Here is a 15,125-nt window from a genome sequence, read left to right as displayed (position 1 = left end):
CTGGGCATCCTCCTCTGTGTCCACGGCTGGGCACCCTCCTCCTCTGTGTCCACGGCTGGGCACCCTCCTCCTCTGTGTCCACGGCTGGGCATCCTCCTCTGTGTCCACGGCTGGGCATCCTCCTCTGTGTCCACGGCTGGGCACCCTCCTCCTCTGTGTCCACGGCTGGGCATCCTCCTCTGTGTCCACGGCTGGGCATCCTCCTCTGTGTCCACGGCTGGGCATCCTCCTCCTCTGTGTCCACGGCTGGGCATCCTCCTCCTCTGTGTCCACGGCTGGGCACCCTCCTCCTCTGTGTCCACGGCTGGGCACCCTCCTCCTCTGTGTCCACGGCTGGGCACCCTCCTCCTCTGTGTCCACGGCTGGGCACCCTCCTCCTCTGTGTCCACGGCTGGGCACCCTCCTCCTCTGTGTCCACGGCTGGGCACCCTCCTCCTCTGTGTCCACGGCTGGGCACCCTCCTCCTCTGTGTCCACGGCTGGGCATCCTCCTCCTCTGTGTCCACGGCTGGGCATCCTCCTCCTCTGTGTCCACGGCTGGGCACCCTCCTCCTCTGTGTCCACGGCTGGGCACCCTCCTCCTCTGTGTCCACGGCTGGGCACCCTCCTCCTCTGTGTCCACGGCTGGGCACCCTCCTCCTCTGTGTCCACGGCTGGGCACCCTCCTCCTCTGTGTCCACGGCTGGGCATCCTCCTCCTCTGTGTCCACGGCTGGGCATCCTCCTCCTCTGTGTCCACGGCTGGGCATCCTCCTCCTCTGTGTCCACGGCTGGACACCCTCCTCCTCTGTGTCCACGGCTGGACACCCTCCTCCTCTGTGTCCACAAATGGCACATGCTGGACATCCTCTTATGTATTCACAGCTGGGCATCTTCATCTGTATTCACAGTTGGCACATGCTGGATATCCTCTTATGTATTCACAGCTGGGCATCTTCATCTGTATTCACAGTTGGCACATGCTGGATATCCTCTTCTGTATCTACAGCTGGCACATACAGGACATCCTCCCCTGTGCCCACAGCTGGCAAATATTAGGCATTCTACTCTGTAATCACAGCTGGCCCATGCCGGGCATCCTCCTCTGTATCCACAGCTGGCAAATATCAGGCATCCTCCTTTGTGTCTACAGCTGGGCATCTTCCTTTGTATTCATATATGGCTTATGATGGGCATCCTCTTTTGTATCCACAACTGGGCATCCTCCTCTTTATTTACAGATGGAACATGCTGGGTATGCTACTCTGTATTCACAGATGGCACATGCTGGGCACTACCCCCAGTGCATCACATGCAGTAGTGACAATGTAGCATCATCAGCATCGCCATTCTCATAACGGAAACATTCTGCTATAAGTGAAGTAGTAGTAGTTCACACACTGTATTCCAGCACTAAGCAATGCATGGTTATACATGGGAGCTGAACATGATTCCTCATGTACGGCTGCAGGCATGATGACTTGTACAGACACATGTGGAACATAAGCAAGACGTGTGCTGTACTCACCATATAGGGATAATAGATGCATTGTTATGTTCTATCTGTATCAATGATCACAGCCTATTCTGTATTAGGAGCAGATAAACAATATTGTTCTCATTCGGCCTCTGGTGCATCCAGTCTTTTTGGCTGTTACTGAACCAATATATCAAGAGTGCACAAGAACTGGATTAACTGTGGAAAGACATCTGACAAAAGATCACACAGCGGCAGGCCACATGTGGGTGGCATGTTTGTTATCTCAGCAATGACATACCACAGTGAACCAACTGACCTAGCAGTAATACAGCAGGCAAATGGCACAGATTTCTACAATAACCATAAGGCTTACGTGGCATTGACTGGCATTGATAGTTGAAGACCAACAAGGATACCTCCGATTACTCCTCACCATTGCAAACAAAGCTTTACATGGGCCAAGGAGGGACAACAGTGGATCTTAGACACATGGCAGAAGGCCATCTGGAGAGACGAATCCAATTTCCTGCTGAACTATATAGATGGCTTAAAGGGGTACTCCACTGGCCAGAATACAGAACTAAATGTTCCGAACGCTGTTTTTATGCTGCGGGGGTCTGCCACGCCCCTCGTGATGTCATGGCCAAGGGGCGTCGCCAACCCCCATGGCGTAAAAACAGCGTCAGGGGTGTGGAAATAAAAAAAAATATATATATAAATACTACTTGTCCAAGGGACTAAAACGGAGCGCACTCTACTTGCCCCTCATGAAAATCCACTTGCCCTGGTAGATAAAATAATTTAATCAAAATAGTATGTAAATTTGGGGGTTTTCTTTTTTTTTCTCTATTCACCTTGTGGTCAAACTTACACATTATTTTAATACTTTAGGTCGGCCTGATACCAATACCAATTTTTTTTTTTCTTTATTAAAAAAAATAATTCCTGACCCCTATAACATTTTTATTTTTCCTTATACTGGGCTGTATAAGGGCTCAATTTTTGAGCCGTAATCTGCTGTATGTATCGGTACCATTTTGATATTCATCGGATTTTTTGAACACTTTTTACTTTTTTCTGGGATATGATGTTATAAACATAAAAAAACTAAATTCTATGATTTGTTTTTTTACGTGAACTCCATTGACTGTACGGGATATATTTTTTAATAATTCGGACAATTATTCACACGCCAATAGCGAATATGCTTTATTTTTATTATGTTTACATATTTTTTATATGGGAAAAGGGGGGTGATATGAACTTTTAATATGGAAGGGGTTAATGGGTGTTTTTTTTTTTTAAACCTTGTATTAAACTTTTTTTTTTAATATACTTCATTAGGAGGAATCATTAGATTCCTCATACAGATCAATGTAGTTCTATTAAACTCCATTGATCTGTGTTCATTTGGTTGGGCCTGTTCAAGGCAGGCTCAATCAAATGCAGATCTATGGGGGCAGCCGTGAATGCAGAGGTAAGCCCTCCTGCTACCTCCATAGTGGATGCAACTCATCCCCCCCCCCCCGTGGTCGCGTGCTGCATGGGGGGGGGGGGGGGATGATCAACCCTACTAGACCACCAGGGATGTTTATAAGAAACCTTTAGACTCCGCCGACAGCGGTGATCTAAAAGGTTAATAGCCAGCCGCAATATCTGAAATCAGCCGGGGCTCGAGTCAGGAGCCCGCTCTGTACACCCTGAGCGCCGGTGTGAGGTGCAGACTTGCGTCCCATGCAAGTCTGCGCCCGCTCCTCCCATCAGTCTGCACCTCACACCGGCCTTATAAAAATAAAGTCGGTCCGGCCCTGCTAGCCCGATACAAGGCTAAATGTATGAAAAATTCACCTGCCCAACACCTGGAACTACATGTCCTGGGCATCGGGCGATAGGATTTCCACATCCCTGAGCGTTCAGAACAATTAGTTCCAAATGCTGGCCAGTGGAGTACCCCTTTAATCTGCCTCTGGCATACATAAAACTGTATCCATTGGTTGCCAATAGTCCACTTGTGGTGATCTTATGGTCTGTGGAGCATTTTCCTGGCATGCCTTAGGACCATTGGATGTTATACTACAATCCCCATAGAGACCTGTTAGCTGCCCATCTGCACCCATATCTTCAGGAGGTCTTCCCTGATCGCAGTGTCCTCTTTCAACAGGACGCTGCGCCTTAATAATGAATTTTCCACACTGTCTTAGCCGCCAAACTATAGCTCCAAACGGGCTGTGAGATCTGCTTCCATTCCTCCTAAAAATGCACCAATTCATAGAGCTGCTGCAGGAGGCATAGGTTAAAGGGGTACTCCGCTCCTAAGACATCACGCCCCCTCCCATAGGCTTGCATTTAAGGGGTGGGGCGTGACGTCACAAGGGGGCGGATGTGTGACGTCATGATACTCCGGCCCCGTGGTCGTTAGTCTTCAGACATGGAGCAATCATCATTTCGTGCAACTGAGACAGGTGGGTGCTGCATGAGAGATTGCAGTGGTCCCCAGTGGCGGGATCCCCGAGATCAGACATCGTATCCCCTATCCTTTGGAAGGGAGTACCCCTTTAAGTTGAGTATTGGAAATGTTTACTGCTTTGTTAAATCTGTTCCAATATGAAAAGGGCCTGTGAAAAATGAAAGAGGCAATCTGATTGGTTGCTATGGGCAACTGGTTAACGTTTCCTCTACATAACGTTTCCTCTTGATTATTTTCCCCTTCATAAATTTAAGGCCCCTTTCACACTACAGGTATCATCCTGCTTTTTTACTGCCGTTATTTTACAATAACTGATGAAAAAAAAACTGGATGCAATAACTGGTAATAACGGATGATAACTGACGACCATCATCCATTATTTTTAATCAGGTTTTTAACACTTTTTTTGTAAAGATGTACTAAGTGTGGTCAGTACAAAAAAAAGGATGTTAAAAAATCTGACTAAGGCTGGGTTCACACTACGTTTTCTCCCATACGGGAGCGCATACGGCAGGGGGAAGCTAAAATCTCGCGCTCCCGTATGTCACCGTATGCGCTCCCGTATGTCATTCATTTCAATGAGCCGACCGGAGTGAAACGTTCGGTCCGGTCGGCTCATTTTTGCGCCGTATGCGCTTTTACAACCGGACCTAAAACTGTGGTCAACCACTGTTTTAGGTCCGGTTGTAAAAGCGCATACGGCGCAAAAATGAGCCGACCGGACCGAACGTTTCACTCCGGTCGGCTCATTGAAATGAATGACATACGGGAGCACATACGGTGACATACGGGAGCGTGAGCTTTTAGCTCCCCCCTGCCGTATGCGCTCCCGTATGGGAGAAAACGTAGTGTGAACCCAGCCTAACTGATATCGGATGTTTTATTTATTTATTTTTTTTTTTTTAACATCCGGTTCCCATGACTTCAATGTCCGGTTTTTCAAAAAATGTTTTTATTTTTTAGTTTTATTTGCTGGACCAAAAATTTGTGCATGCTCCATCTTATGTGGTGGAAAAAATAACTGACATTAGTAAAAACGGACATGTCTGATGCAAAAGGATGTTCAAAAAATCCCTTTGACATGAATGGGATTTTTTGCCGTCCGTTTTCAGGACTTTTTGCTGGGAGTAATAACCAAGGTTTTTTTTTTTTTTTTTTTTTTACAGGATGATACCTATAGTGTGAAAGGGGCCTTATATGTAATTTTAGACAGATTTATGCTCTTTAGGCTTCATCTATAATTTTTAGTTCTTCCAGAGCTGGTGGGTGGAGCCAAGCCTCTATGGTGTCTGCCATACACAGCACACACAGGAAGAGATCCTGCACCTCCTATGTCTTTTACACTGCCTAAACAGCAGCAGCCACAACATAAAAGGTGTGATAAGGAAGCAGTGAGCAGTCTAAACTGTGTATAAAGCCCTGGGTTCAAATTTTAGTTATATAGTTGTCTGTACTGCCTTCCTCTGCAGTGCGTGTTCCCAGGCACTGTCCCTCCTATTTCCCTCCTCCCTGATCAGGACTAACACTGCACTAAATAATACAGGACTAAACTGAGCTGATTTTTAGGGTATGTTCACACTGCAGAATTCCTGCGGAATTCCGCAAGTAGATTTCCACGCTGTGAACATTATCATCAATGTGAATGGGTCTTCAGCGAGACCCGTTCACACTGTGGAATTTCAGTTTCAATGTTTCTCATACTTTTGACTTATGCAAAGTTTATTGGAATGACAGTACCTTTTTAATTAAGTTTTCACATGTGTGATTTGATCTTGGTTTGCCATAGAAACATTTTCTAGGACTGCTTCTTTCCGCTAAAGTGCTGATAACAAACACAGTAAAGTCTCTGCAAAACTACGTGTACTGAGACATGGGAGAAATGGGGCGGTGGTTACTTTGTCTATGAATACACAGTAATGGGGCATTAATACTTGTTCGTGATAATGTGGCTTTATAAGGCATTTTGCACTAAATAATGCTGTGGGTGAGGACTTTTTATTCTGTGTGTTTATCAACCCCAGGTCCATGGATGCTTGCCAGTTTTAGACACATTCAGAGCAGGATGCTCAGCTGCTTAGCAAATGCTAGGAACGGTGTCACATCAGATTAAAAAAAACCATCACCATTATTAGTACAGTGGTCCCTCACGTTAAAATATTAAATGGTTCCAGGACAACCATTGTATGTTAAGACCATAACTCGGGGTCCTGTACAGTACACACAATGTCACAAGAAAGTAAAATGTAGCCGCCCTTACTTGGTTTCCAAAGGAGCAGCTAACTGTGGCATAGGTTAAGAGTAGTACAGAACATGTAATACCTCCCTGTATTGTAGGGAGGCGCTACCAGACAGGAATTCAGTGCATGCACTTAAAGGAGTAGTCCAGTGGTGAACAACTTATCCCCTATCCTAAGGATAGGGGATAAGTTGCAGATCGCGGGGGGTCCGACCGCTGGGGCTCCCTACGATCTCCTGTACGGAGCCCCGACAGCCCGCGGGAAGGGGGCGTGTCGACCTCTGCACGAAGCGGCGGCCGACACGCCCCCTCAATACAACTCTATGGCAGAGCCGAAGCGCTGCCTTCGGCAATCTCCGGCTCTGCCATAGAGATGTATTGAGGGGGTGTGTCGGCCGCCGCTTCGTGCGGGGGTCGACACCCGCTATCTGGCCGGAGAGCCTGGCCCCCGTACAGAAAGATCGCAGGGGGCCCCAGCGGTCGGATCCCCCGCGATCTCAAACTTATCCCCTATCCTAAGGAAATGCCCATTCTGATTGGTCTGTTCTCCCAGCCATTGACATGTTTCACAGATCTGGACTGTCCGTAGCATTGTATGTTGAGTATAGTTTCAAGTTACAATGGTCCAGGAAAGACCATTGTATGTTGAAACTCTTGTATGTTGAATCCATTGTAAGTTGAGGGATCACTGTATTAAATGGCCACTGTCATTAAAATAATTTTTTTTATATTGCATTCCTTTATTTAAAATATTAATGTTTCTAATATACTTGTTTTAAAATGTTTTACTTTTTTATACTTATTTTTTTCTTTTTTACTTCCAACCACTGTGGGTCTCCCTTCTAGCAGACCTGAGTTTGGTCTCTGGAATTCTGTATGCAGACAATCGCTGCAGGCCTGCTCTGACTCTTCCCCCCCCCCCCCCCCCCCTCCTCCTCCTCCTCCTCCTCCTCCTCCTCCTCCTCTTCCTCTCTGCGATACAAGTGCAGAGGATGAGAGAGAGAACTCCTAGTGTGAGCGCAGCATAGAAAAGTGAGGGTGAAAACAGAAAATGTGTTGGGGGGGGGGGTCGCTCTGGCTCTGTAACAAGTGACTTGTAGTCACAGGTGGGTGCTCAGCTTCAACAAGTTCAGACTCCAAAACCTTCCATCAATAGAATTCAAGAAAAAGCAGCACTCCTTCATTATGCAAAAAGCTGTGTCTTTTATTCACCCACCAGGTACAATGCGACGTTTTACCATGAGGCCCTTCTCAAGCAATTCAATAGTGTTACATCACTTCATTATATATGGTAACAATCAGTGACATCACATAACTTCATTTACATCAATTAAGCAAAGACATGTAAATATATATGACATTTCAATTCATAGTGCATCAATAAAATATCCAAATGTAGTCTTAACAAGTGTGTTCTCACACCATGTGTTCTGATCGTTTCATAAAATGACAGCCTCAGATCACATATGACATTATTTCTGCATATCCTAAAATAGGTGGTCCCTCACCTCCGTGACTATGTATTCAGGATCTGATTCGTTGTTCCACCTTCAATGTTTTGTAAACGTTGACAGAGCGCAAGTCCGCAAGTGCGCTCAACATCGAGTGCTCCTCCCGATTCGCCCTCAAAGCACGTCCAGGCTGTTGAGTTTCCAGCGTATTTGCTGGTCACTATCTGTAGTCGCCATATTTCTTAAGGGCAAGCAAAACAAGTGTGCATGCGCTCTCGTGCTCCCGATGCTTCGGAAGCCATCTTGATTAGTGGAAATGATGCCCACAGTGTGTTATGCGTGTCATCTCAATGTACAGGAAGTTGCTGATAAAAGTTAAAAAAGAATACACAATTCCAGGTCCCAGAACGGCAGTCAGACCAATAATATCATCATCAACACCTCCACCTATGTTAATTGATGTGCGGATAAGGGTAAGTATATACCTCAATGGTTGCCTGGGAGTCTCATAACCTCAAGACCAGTAACTACTGAAAAATTCATAAGGATTCAATAAAGCAAAAAATAAAATTCAATAAGGCTGGATGTTGTCCTGTGTATCAGTCTCAACTGTTCAACATGCATACATGCACACCAGTACCGTTATTCTTGTCAGTACATAATAATAATAATAATTTTATTTATATAGCGCCTACAGATTCCGCAGCACTTACAATTATGGGGTACAAACAAAGACAAGTATCAGACATAATATTACACAATAACTATTCAAACAAGAGGTGTGGGGATATGTTGACGATATGTTGAGGCCAATTAATGAATGTTATAGGCCTGTCTGAAGAGATGTGTTTTCAGGCCATGTTTGAAACTATGGATGTTGTTGTTGAGTCTGAGGGATTGAGGGATAGCATTCCAGAGAATCTGTGCAGCACGAGTGAAGTCTTGGAGACGGGAGTGAGCAGTTCCGATTATAGAAGATGTTCGTGTGAGATCATTAGCAGATCGGAGAGAACGTGTAGGATGGTAGACAGAGATGAGAGAGGAGATGTAGGGAGGTGCAGCTTTGTGGAGAGCTTTGTGTGTGAGACTGAGGATTTTGTACTGTATTCTGGACTGAATTGGTAACCAGTGTAGTGACTGGCACAGAGAGGAGGCATCGGTGTAGCGGCTGGAGAGGAAAATGAGTCTGGCTGCGGCATTAAGGATGGACTGGAGAGGAGAGAGTTTGGAGAAAGGAAGGCCTATTAGTAAAGAGTTACAGTAGTCGAGGCGGGAGTGAATCAAAGCAATAATGAGAGTTTTAGCAGATTTAGTAGTGAGAAACGGGCTGATTCTGGAAATGTTTTTGAGATGCAGGTGACAAGAACGTGAAAGGGACTGAATATGGGGAGTGAAAGACAGATCAGAGTCAAGTATAACTCCAAGACAGCGAGCCTGCTGCCCGGGAGTTATGGTAGTACCACATACCGAGATGGAAATGTCAGGGTTAGGTACAGTATCAGTTGATGGAGAAAAAACAAGAAGTTCTGTTTTCGAAAGATTTAGTTTCAGATATAAAGAGGACATGATGTCTGAGACGGCAGAGATACAGTCACTGGTATTCTGTAGGAGTGCAGGGGAGGTTGGTGGAAGAGGTATAGAGTTGGGTGTCATCAGCATAGAGGTGGTACTGGAAACCAAATCTACTGATGGTTTTTCCAATGGGGGATGTGTAGAGTGAAAAGAGTAGAGGACCCAGGACATATCCCTGGGGAACCCCAACAGCAAGGGAAAAAGGAGAAGTAGAGCCAGAAAACAAGACGCTAAAGGAGCGGCCAGAGAGATAGGAGGAAAACCAGGTGAGAGCAGAGACTACTGAGGAGGAGTTGGTGATCCACAGTGTCAAAAGCCGCAGAGATGTCCAAGAGAATCAGTAAAGAGAAATTGCCATTTGATTTGGCCGTCAGAAGATCGTCATTGACTTTGGTTAGGGCCGTTTCTGTGGAGTGAAGGGAGCGGAAACCAGACTGTAAGGGGTCAAGGAGAGAGTTCTCGGAGAGATAGCGGATGAGGCGGGAGTAGACCAAGCGTTCTAGGAGTTTTGAGATAAAGGGGAGATTTGAGACGGGTCGATAGTTGGCTGCACAGGACGGGTCCAGAGATGGTTTTTTCAATAGTGGGGTTATGATTGTGAGTGTTTGAAGGAGGAGGGAAAGACCCCAGAAGAGAGGGAGAGGTTAAAGATTTTAGTTAGGTGACAGCTGATAGCAGGAGAGAGAGACTGGATGAGGTGTGAAGGCATAGGGTCACTAGAGCAGGTAGTGGGGCGGGCGGAGGAGAGGAGCCTGGAAACCTCATCCTCCGTTACAGGCTCAAAAACTGAGAGTGATGAAGAGGAGACGTGGCTGGGAATTGGATCAGAACTTTTAGGGGACTGGGAGAGGATTTCATCACGAATGTCATTGATTTTAGTTTTGAAGTCATTGGCCAGGTCTTCAGCACAGAGATCAGTGATTGGGGTCTGTACTTTAGGCCGAAGGAGAGAGTTGAACGTTTCTAAAAGGCGTTTTGGGTTGTTAGACAGAGAGGAGATGAGGGAGGTAAAATATGTTTGTTTGGCGAGATGAAGAGCGGAGTAATAGGATTTAAGCATGAATTTATAGTGCAGATAGTCTGAAGAAGTCTTAGTTTTCCTCCACAGCCGTTCAGCCCACCTAGAGCATCGCCTGAGAAAGCGGGTTGTTTGCGTGTGCCAGGGTTGCTGCCGTCTGTGTTGGGAGGTTCGTGTTTTATGGGGTGTTATTTGATCCAGGGTAGACTTGAGGGTGTCATGGTAATGTTTGGCTGCTAGATTAGGGCAGGAGAGGGAAGAGATTGGTGATAGTGAAGATTGTAGAATGTCTATAAATTGATTGGTGTTTATAGCAAGCAGGTTTCTGTAAGTGTACAAGGTTGGAGTGTCTGGAAGAGGATAGGAGTTACTGATAGAGAAAGAGAGAAGGTTGTGGTCAGAGAGCTCAAAAGGAGAATTAGTGAATTTAGAGACAGAGCAAAGTCTAGAGAAGATCAAGTCCAGTGTATTCCCATCCTTGTGTGTGGGAAAGTCAGTAAGCTGTGAAAGGGCATAGGAGGAGGTTAGAGACAGAAGCAGAGAGGCAGAAGAGAAGATTGGGGTATCAATGGGGATATTAAAATCACCCATGATGAGTTTAAGTGTTTCTGAGGAAAGAAAGTGAGGGAGCCAGGTGGCAAAATGATCCAGGAACATTTGGGGAGAACCAGGAGGACGATAGATGACCGCCACTCTGAGAGACAATGGGCTGAAGAGCCTGAGGGTGTGGACCTCAAGAGGGAAACGTGAGTGAGGGAAGTGGGGGGTTGACTTGAAGCACCCCAACTCCTCCACCATGCCTGGTGTCAGATCTGGGGGTATGGGAAAAGTGAAGGTCACCATAAGATAAAGCAGCGAGAGAAGCAGTGTCAGAAGGTTGTATCCATGTTTCTGTGAGAGCCAGCAGAGAATTAGTGAGAAATAAGTCATGAATCTGGATGAGCTTATTGCACATAGATCGAGAGTTTAGGAGAGTGCAGTTAAAGTTTGTAGTGGTTCCGCAAGAGGCAGGTAGTGTAGAGCAAGTATTAGTGAAAGGTGGGCCAGGGTTAGGAGCAATGTCCCCAGCAGCTAAAAGCAGAAGAAAGAAGAGGGAGAGCAGATGGCTGGTTGAAGTGATGGAGCGACTTCTGTGCTGTACCATGGAATGAGGTGACTTTGGGTGGTTTATGATGGTGAGCAGTGCATGCGAGCAATACATAGGTGAGGGGGATAGAAGAGAAAATGTATCGCAATGATGTAAATAATAAGTGTGTGCATGATTGGTATTTTTTTTTTTCCTGAAAAAGAGTGACTTATTTTTGTAGTTATAATGTTGAGTTAGTTACCTTTTGTTCCCTTCTGGTCCAATTCTGGTATAGTTCTTGATATCACACTTAAGAGCACTTTAGATGGCAGTATTAGATGGCTCCTGACCTAAGGTCAACAGACCTATTGGCTCAAATATATAGTACCAGGCTGAGCCAGCAAATTGCCAGAGGATTGCAATCAGGTGTGAAAAGGGGGGGGGGGAGCAATAGCATTTGGAGAGTAAAGTTAAGAAAAAAAATAAACAGTTTGGGATCACTCAGGGGAAATGATTTGTGATCAAACAAAATAGAAACACATACCAAATAACAGTACTAAGTATACATGACAATGCAATGATGGGGGTAGTTGTTCAAGAGATGAATGATGACATACCTGTAAATGAAAGAAAAGGCTGGTGAGAAGATGAAGTGAATGAATGAATTCTGGTATAATTCTTGATATCACACTTAAGAGCACTTTAAATGGCAGTATTAGATGGCTCCAGACCTCATGATACATAATCATATACAGCCCGAACAGATATCATTGTCGGTACATGATATATAATCATATACAGCTCAAATATGTGTGCGCTAGATTAAAATACAGTATTAATACCCTGGTGGTTCATGTGGAGATTTAACTCCCCAGGCCCGTCCATCTGGGTTTTTCCGACTGTCGGTGTGGAGTTAATTCTCTACACTGTTAGAAACAGACTAGATAATATTTGTTAAGGATAGATAAGGCTGCAGGTGACTTGTTAAAATGTTGTTTATCCTGATCCCTGGTACACCCTTGGTAGACCCGGTATCATGATATGAGTGTTGGCTAGATTTTGAGTGTGAAGCTTTGAGTAGGCTCCTTGCACTAACTACACAGAATTTAAGAAAAACCCAGATGGACGGGCCTGGGGAGTTAAATCTCCACATGAACCACCAGGGTATTAATACTGTATTTTTTTTTATCTAGAACACTCACATATTTGAGCTTTATATGATTATATATCATGTACCGACGATGATATCTGTTCGGGCTGTATATGATTATGTATCATGTACTGACGAGAATAACTGTACAGGTGTGCATGTATGCATGTTGAACAGTTGAGACTGATACACCATCCAAGCCTTATTGAATTTTATTTTTCTCTTTAATTAATCCTTATGAATTTTTCAGTAGTTACTAGTCTTGAGGTTATGAGACTCCCAGGCAACCATGGAGGTATATACATACCCTTATCCCGCACATCCATTAACATAGGTGGAGGTGTTGATGATGATATTATTGGTCTGACTGCCGTTCTGGGACCTGGAATTGTGTATTATTTTTTTACTTTTATCAGCAACTTCCTGTGCATTGAGATGACACGCATAACACACTGGGGGCATCATTGCCACTAATCAAGATGGCATCGGGAGCACGAGAGCGCTTGCCCACTTGTTGTTTTGCTTGCCCTTAAGAAATATGGCGACTACAGATAGTGACCAGCGAATGCGCTGGAAACTCTCAACAGTCTGGACGCGCTGTGAGGGCGAATCGGGGGGAGCACTCTTGATGTTGAGCGCACTTCCGGACTTGCGCTCTGTCAATGTTTACAAACAATTGGAGGTTGTAGGTAAACAATTGGAGGTTGAAGGTGGAACAATGAATCAGATCCCTAATACATAGTCACAGAATTGAGGGACCACCTATTTTAGGATATGTAGAAATAATGTCACATGTGATCTGAGGCTTTGTCATTTTATGAAACGATCAGAACACATGGTGTGAGAATGCACTTGTTAAGCCTACATTACATTAATATCTGCAGCATCAAATATGCAGCAGACCTGTACTTGTGAATACACCCTTATGATTATTTGTGTGAGTGTGTGTGTATATATAATATATTAGGGATGTCCCGATACCCAAAATTTGCGTGGTATCGTGGACTCGTCTAATGTCCCCGATACCTGGTGGAGTGTTCCGCTGCTTCTCTGATCCGCATCATGTCGTAGCCCTGTTCTACCATTCCGATTACTGCTGCTGCTCCGTTCTGCCGTCTGCATCCTGTGGTCTTATGGAGGAGCATGTGACACCCACGTCACTCCACGTCCTCCCCTGCACCCAGCGTAACGCTACGGAGGAAGCAGAGTGACGTGTGTGTCACATGCTCCTCCATAAGACCACAGGATGCAGACAGCAGAACGGAGCAGTAGCAGTAAAGGGAGCGGCAGAACGGGACAGCGGAGCGGCGACAGGCAAATAAGCAACTATAAGTGGGGTCCTTCTGGCTACAAGGGGGGGGGGGTCCTTCTGGCTACAAGGGGGGGGGGGGTCCTTCTGGCTACAAGGGGGGGTCCTTCTGGCTAAAAGTCGGGTCCTTCTGGCTAAAAGGGGGGGGGTCCTGCTCACTAAAAGTCGGGTCCTGCTGGCTAAAAGGGGGGGGGGGTTCCTGCTCCTAAAGGAGGGGCCCTGCTGGCTAAACGGGGGGCCCTGCTGGCTAAACGGGGGGCCCTGCTGGCTAAACGGGGGGCCCTGCTGGCTAAAAGGGGGGCCTTACTGGCTAAAAGGGGGGTCTTGCTGGCTACAGGAGGGCTGATACAAAGGTCTGCAGGGGGGGGGGGGGTCTGCTGTCTACAGGGTGGGCTGCTGTCTAGTGTCTTCAACTATCTATACTACTTACAAGGGGATACTACCTACTATTAAAGGCAATCTTACAGCAGAGTCACCTGCACTAACTTGAATTTATAGGTAGATAGTTCAGGTGACCCGGTTTCTACCGCTGCTCACCATGTGATCATCAGTCATCATTCTTGCCGCCAATACAAATTCCCTGTTTTGCCCAATGGAGAAGAGAGGAATCTTGGCTCATATTACAGCAGCCGCCTCCATTGCGCACAACAAGGAACCACATATCAAACGGTAATCAGCGCCAGAAACTGGGTCACCCTGCTGTTAGATTCCCTTTAAAATATAAGTACTCGTACTTGGTATCGGCGAGTACTAGAATTAAAGTATCGGTACTCGTACTCTGTTAAAAAAATGGTATCGGGACATCCCTATAATGTATATGTGTATACTAACAATAAGATCAGAGACTGGACTGCATGGTGAGACAACTAGAGCATCCTTCCATGTTTTCAGATTCCAATAGGTTGCCTATCTCTGTTGAACTGTCTGTATGAATATTAACCCCTAGTCTAAATTTTGCATAAATGTACGTCCTTGCTTAATGCAAGAAAGGCATGAATGTATCCTCTGGAGTGTTTAAATGAGTATGAAGTGAGCGCAGTAGTACAAAAGTAGAATTTTTTTTATAAATTAAGTATAGAAAAAATGACATTTTCATTGACCTACAGTATAAAGAAAACATGTAGTTTGTACCATAAAGTGCTCTAAGAAAACACCCCTTTAGTTGAAATGCAGTTTTCCTTTCAATTACCCTCCCCCAAATATTTTTTATTTGTTTGTTTTGTCGTACATTGTATGGTAAAATAAAAAAATGTTACAAAGTACAATTGGTTGTGCAAAACACAAGCCCTTATATGGGTCTTTAGATGGAAAAAATAAAGAGTTCTGCCATAGATAGATAATTGGCTTGATAATAGGCTTTATAATGCCTGTGTGAGACAGACGAAACAGCTGCTTGTAA

At 45.4% G+C, this 15,125-nt stretch overlaps 1 protein-coding gene across 2 annotated transcripts in view; it reads left to right on the top strand.

Annotated features, from left to right (window-relative positions):
• Positions 1-15,125, top strand: part of HNRNPLL (heterogeneous nuclear ribonucleoprotein L like) — a 253,232-nt gene that overhangs the window by 152,916 nt on the left and 85,191 nt on the right. The window lies entirely within an intron of this gene.

Source organism: Hyla sarda, chromosome 3 (genome assembly GCF_029499605.1).
Source record: "Hyla sarda isolate aHylSar1 chromosome 3, aHylSar1.hap1, whole genome shotgun sequence".
In the NCBI taxonomy this organism is placed as follows: domain Eukaryota; kingdom Metazoa; phylum Chordata; class Amphibia; order Anura; family Hylidae; genus Hyla; species Hyla sarda.
This window is presented reverse-complemented; position numbering and strand designations above follow the sequence as displayed.